The 6,814-nt window shown below is 40.4% G+C and overlaps 1 long non-coding RNA gene across 1 annotated transcript; it reads left to right on the forward strand.

Annotated features, from left to right (window-relative positions):
* Positions 1 to 1,277: 1,277 nt before the first annotated feature.
* LOC123134033 (uncharacterized) lies at positions 1,278 to 2,317 on the forward strand. The gene is made up of 2 exons (XR_006465475.1): positions 1,278 to 1,796; positions 1,888 to 2,317. It is a non-coding gene; the product is annotated as an uncharacterized lncRNA (long non-coding RNA).
* The last annotated feature ends 4,497 nt before the right edge of the window (positions 2,318 to 6,814 follow it).

Raw genomic sequence — 6,814 nt, forward strand, 5'->3', positions numbered from 1 at the left:
GTTGTTGTTGTTGTTGTTGTATGCAAAGTAATGCCACCATGTTAAATTATGCATTTTTCTACACCATTTACATATAAAATTTATTTAATTCGGTGTTATTGTTAATTAGTTATGAAATAAGCCATTTTAACATGTTATTTAAGCAAATTAATGCAAACAAAAAGTTAAACATTTTAAACATGGATGAAACTTGCAAATTAATAATCTACATGAAATTCTAAGCATTTTACATATATGACATATTTAATTTGGATGCATGGATAATTAATTACTAGCACAAATGCCTGTGCGTTGCAACGGGAGAAAATAAATACCACACATATCTAACTCAATAAGCCATGACATATTCGGCAACATTTGGTAACGGTGTCATACCACCCAAATCTTCCCCATTTGTCCGGACGTACCGTCTGGTCATTGTCCAGAGAAAAGAGAGACGAAAAAAATAAACCGGACCCTCACTTTGTCCTCATATGACCGGATAGTCGCAAATGGGCACATCCACATCAAATATAGAGAGAATATGGGAATGTTCGTGTATGTCCGAGAAGCCATTCACGTAGGATATAATCCACACCGGATCATCTTTTCTTTTTCTTTACCTTCTCTCCATCTCGCCAATCACATGTACTCCCTCCGTATTTCACACACCACACAAAAAGTTATAGCATACTTATAGCTTTTAAGCTACCCCGCATCATTGCTCGTTGAGCTCTTGCCGACCAACCGTGCAGATTGTTTTTACTCTCTCGTAGTCTAGGTTTTTAGGTTGTTCATCATCTTGGCTTCGGCGACGATCATGATGGTGTGGAATAAAGATTTTTCGGATCCTTTCCTGACGAGGTCATCGGTCCTATGGATGGGGATGGATTTGGAAATCGGTATGTTCAAGCAAGGATGACGTGGCGGCAGCAACATCCTCATGGTGGATGTGGTTTTAATGGGATCTATATAATTTCCATTGCATGTTATGATATCCCCGTGGAAAGGCCTATAAGAAATATTTGTTTCCAATAAATATTGCATTCACTCTTAATTATTATATTTGATAATGTAAAAACAACGTCAAGTAATAAAATAATCGGTGTTCATCCGAATTTTTTTAATCAGCGCATATAGCCAACAAAACTTGGTGCAATTTCTTTTCATAGTGTTTGTCTGGACCGGTTGATTTTTGTTTGACATCAACCGCACCACATGACCCGTCCCGCTGGATCATGACGGCGCTCTCGACTCGCACACGCGTCAACTGGCTGCTGCCACGTGCTTCATGGGACCCACCCACCGCCCCCGGCGCATCCCATCCCTTTTCCCCATTCGCATCCAGCACCCACCAGCGAGAGGTAGTAGCAACAGCAAGCCCTGCTTCTTCTTATCCTCATCGCAGCTGTTTCTCCTCCTCTGCTCTCCATCCACCTCACGTCACCACCCAGCTCTCCTCTTCCTATCTACTCCAGCAAACCCACAAACGGCTGGCTGGCCTTGGCGTTGCCGATGACTGCACTCCCCTGGAGTGCGCTCGGCCGTGAGACCAGAGGACGCGTGCGCGCGGCCGTCAGACCAGAGGAGGCCATGGGAGCTCCCCTGTGCCGTGGTCCCGATCTTGCCGCGAACTCACCGCCCCTTGCTCCGGATTCGGGCGATCCCGCGCCGCTCATCCTCGCGTTGACCGTGAGAGGAGGAGGCCAGCGTCTCGTCCAGCAGCGGCCCACCAGAGTCGCCCCGGCCTACTACGCCACAGCCAGCCTAGCACGCGAGGCTCTTGCCGGCTAGATCGAGGGGATCCTTCCTTCTTTGTCAGCCCAACTAACTGAAATCGGCCTGCATCTGCACCCCTCTTTCTGATCCCGTGCTTCCAACGATACTCATCTCGTTCTATGCTTGTAGGCCGATGTGAAGCCAGCCGCTGACACGCCGTTGCAGATCACTAGATCTGGAGTGCCCCCGCTGCATCCTGTCCACGTCACACCTGCGGTCAACGACCGCCGTCGGAACCCTCCTCCCTCCCTCCCTCCTCGAGGACTCCGGTTCTCTTCGTTGCCTTCCCATCATGATGGGTTATTTCTTCTCTTTTTTTTGCCTTTGATTCTCATGTCTGGTGAGAATCTGCCCGCGGATCCCTCTTTGTTTGCATGTGTGATGGCTGGGCTGAAACTCTGTTGAGGTGACCGCGGGTTGAATACCAAAAAATATAGGGTCTTTTTTGTAAAACCGAAGCATTTTCTCAGATAACCACTTAAAAGGGGAGTGCGGGTTAATTTCTTATAAACCGAGGGACTTCTATGCAAAATTGCTAGCGACGACGGACGACCAGAAACCCAATTCTCTTTATTATTATTATATATATATTATATATATATATATATATATATATATTATATTATATATATATATATATATATATATATAAATATAAAATATAATTATATATATATATATATAATATATAATATATATATATATATATATATATATACACACACACTAGGTAAAGATGCCCGTGCGTTGCAACGGGAAAACACAATGTCCAAGGTGTGAAAATAAATCTACCGTTCTTAAGAAGTTGCTCCCCACTACTACGGAAGTACCCTCGGGAATTCTTGAACCGAATCTTCACAAGCCCATTTTTCAACATGGCATTGTCTTGATATTTCGGTCTAGTGTTCATCTGAAGTGAGGTTATATGTGGGGATTTGGGCTGGGTTTCAGGGATGCCGGATAGCCCGGACGTCTGCGACCCGTTTGGGAAGCTCGACTGGGACACCGGGCGTCCACCCGGCCAGTTTGGGTAGCCCAGCTGTAGATATTCTATTGTGATCGAGACATAAGAACCATTCATGAACTCTCAAGCCGAATCTTCATAGACCTATCTTTCAATGTGGCGTTGTCTGCACCATCAGATTTCCTCGTTTGTTGGAATAAAAAATAACTATAGTGAAAACTGCATAATTTGTACAGAAATACTATTTCAATCTATTTGAAAACTAAAATACTGTGGTACATGAAAAAACAATCAAGTGCGAGCACAAAATATCGTACACCCAGAAAGGGAACCTAATACTAATGATGTTCCCAGTATATGATCAGAACATCTCATCGATTACATAGTGTGTTCTCTCTCTGGATGCAGGTGAGAAATGTTCAAGTCAATAGATTCATTGGAATTGATGTATACAAAGATGTGCTATACATTTTGGTTGCACTGAAAGAGGGATCACATTTCTGCTATATACGTTGCCATTTTCGAGTTGTGAAATCATGCACATACTTCTTCAAAATAAAAGTAGTACTCAAGATCTAAATTCAATTTCAAAAAAAAAATCACATGTTGAAGTACATCTTTGCACCCAAACCGTACACGTTCAGTTGTGGAATTTGGAAGACTACGAAAAAACAAACACAAATTAACACCCTATTTACTGAATCAATCAACGCAAGCTGGCCATGCTACATATAGGGGGAATAAGATCAGTTACATGGGGATCGCCCTGGTGACACACAAATACATAACCATGGTCAGGAGGCCCATGACGTGGTAGCCCTTGCCGTGGAGGAACATGTACACCACTGCGCCCAAGAGTCACTCCATCACATCAAGTGCCACACACCCACCATAAAAAAGGTAAGTACCATACATTCAATATCTTTACCCTGAAACCAAAATTTCATCATGTGAAATACATTGTCACTGTATACTTTGTAAACGCGGATTGGCCATTGTCATATGGTTCACCAAAAGTAAATTTGAAGGATTTTAACTAATCCGTTAGAATTGAACTTTTCTTTTATCAAAAGCCAGAGAATTCCAACATTACAAAGATGCTTGGGGAATTCACTAAGTTCGGAGATCTAACATAAATGTCTTAAGCAATTCAAAGGGGACCAAGTTGGATATTACCATTATAGTATACTATTGTGGATAATAGCAAGCATGCATTCACCACAGTGGATATTTTTTTAGTTTAGCTTATAGGTAAGATGTATGATGGAAAGAGGACAAATGTTGCGAGGCCTTGGGAGGTAAAGCAGTTTCATGTATGTGATGACACTTCTGGCATGATCCTTTTGTTTCATGCTCCTGGGTCAGAAAAAAAAATGAAAACTATGCAGCAAAGATAGACTTACTATGCAACACGGAAGCAATCAACATTGTATCTCAAAGATTGTTCTTTTAAAACAATCTCAAAGGACAATAAGGTAGTCCCTCCGTCCCACAATATAAGATGTTTTTGCAAGCTATGTTAGCTTGCAAAAATGTCTTATATTATGAGACAAAGGGAGTATTAAATTGGTGAAGATTTTATGAAGAGAAACTCAACATAAAAAGTTATTACTCCAGTTAAATTTCGGGGAAATCTGACGAAATAAGTTGTTACATGTACACCTCAAACCAAGTGCTTAAAAAGAAGTAACGAATGCTTGCTATATAATTGGAAGTATACACAACTACATATAGTTCTTAATCCATACTATATTGTCTTCTACAGGTGGATGAGCATGATGCTCCAGGCCCGTACCAAACGACAAAAAAAAATCATGTTTGAGTAAAACAACTACTGGCTAATCTGTATTCATAGGTATAGTCCTTGTTCTGGAATGTAGAAAAGAGCCACTGTTTATTAACTTTATTTCCTAAAAAAATAATATACTATTAAATATATTCTCTTTGAGCATGCATGAGAAACAACACCCTGATCAATGATTCAGAAACATATTTCTTTGGGCATCTCAGTTCATAATAACACAAACCTGAAAAATAATAAATTCTGTAACATTCAGTGCGCTACTATGCCAGAATGGTTAAAGAACGTGCATACGGGAAAAGTAGAATATATATAGCTCTCTCTAAACCTGGCAGAACAATAATTTCGAAGGCTTGAAGGTAAAACTGAGCTTGAATTAATATATAAATTATTAAAAATCAAGAAGATGAGAGGGGAAGAGAGAAAATAATAGAACGGTGCTATGTGAATGACAAAACTGCATTTGATATATGGCCGACACACTGTGGCCAACATCAGATGTAGTTGGCCAGCACTTCTACCCCCCTCAATTTGAGTGTCCCAGCAAACGTCGTCTGCACGGCAGTTTTGAAATAATATATTATGATTTCGAAAGGTAAAAAATGCACATGTTGCAAAAGTACCCTCTTTTATTGGAACTTCAGAATATGATTTCAAAAGAAAAGGGTGCTTCTCGTTATACAGAAGTACAACTATTCTCTTTGTCTCTCAAAAGTTGTGTCAACTATTTTGGTTACCTCTGAGTATTTGAAGTTTGTGCTGACTATACATTTAATCTACTGAGATGGCAAAATAATTTATTTCATGGAAGCTAACTGCATTGTAATATAAGTCAAGAAAACATGCAAATACATTGGCTATCTTCGCCTGCCTGTATGCTGGCCACGATTTGTCAGTCCGTTGCTTCATGATTTTAGCTGCCAACAACTCTTGCGTGCGTACACTAATTGTGTGCCTTTTGATCAGCTAGCTTGGTATAAAAGTAACCAAGCCGGCCTAAATATGGTTCGCTGCATAATGTGCAACAGTGCCTCAAAAAGGGAAAGAAAATTATGTGCGCCTTCGCACCGCAAAGAGACCTTGTTGGAAACTGAGTTGTTTAAGAAAAGTGTGGAGAAGAAGCCAGAAAAGAATTTATGTCCATGATTAAAGGAGATACTTAGTCCAGGAAATGTACTACTGTTGTTCTTTGACGCTTTGTTCATGCCTTGGGCTGGGACACGTGTGGACTTTGTGCCTGCTCAGAAACCATTGCACGTTTTGTGGATATGTCATGAATGGATAACATAATTTTAAGAGCTCCAATTTCTAGAAATACCAGATTGTACTCTTTTAGGTAATGCCTGAAACTGAAATTCTTACTGTTTCCTAAGCATCCCAGCTGTGGACTATGTTAGGTTAAGAGTAGAGTAGAGTCCGATGTTGTTTACTTAATACAAGCATCCCAATTGGCAAAGACAATCCTAAGCAGAATAGAAGTAGTCTCTAGATGAAGAAGAAAACAGCACATGTAATACAACATATAAGGCATCCCCAATGTAATGATTAAATAGGTGCAATACTGATGAAGTAGGAAAACAGGGTGATACCGTCATATTCTTAGTCTTTGATTTCAATACAAATAGGCCTGGGCAATGGCATATAAGGTTTGAAGACATGAAGGACTACTGATGCTGGTTCGCCACCGATTCGTGTTCCAAAACTTGACAACAAATTAGACAAAACAAAACATATGAATTATGCCGACAAGGCAGCCATGTAAATTCGTGATATATGACAGATTCTTAGCTTGTTGTCATACTTTGTTGAGCAATCGAGTACATTTTGTCCCTACAAATCCTAGCTTTCCAGGAGCACAGATTTGCAGAACTTTTACTCAAAGTACCTTGCGTTATTATTCAGAATATGACCCTTGAGAAATCATATACATGGATGCTAGAGCTGGCATGATGACCAGGCAGGAAAGTAACATAAGTAGAAAAAAGTAAATGTTGCGTGCATGTTTCCAACTAAGTGCACTTCCGAGATTCTAGGGCAGATAAATAACATTGAAATCGATACCACTACAGTGAGATTTCATCAGATGCTACTCCCCAAATATACCGACCATGTAGATATCCGCCAAACTGAAATTGTGAGCAATCAGAAGTAGCACCAATTTTTCAGAAAAATAAACTGAAACAGGGGTAGAACTGAGGGGGGCAAATCAGTAACATTCATTATACAACAGTGCAAACAAAGGAAAATCGGTTGAATTCATCGATCATACAGTGGTGTACCAACTACAGTAA

The sequence above is a fragment of the Triticum aestivum genome, chromosome 6B, assembly GCF_018294505.1.
Source record: "Triticum aestivum cultivar Chinese Spring chromosome 6B, IWGSC CS RefSeq v2.1, whole genome shotgun sequence".
In the NCBI taxonomy this organism is placed as follows: Eukaryota; Viridiplantae; Streptophyta; class Magnoliopsida; order Poales; family Poaceae; genus Triticum; species Triticum aestivum.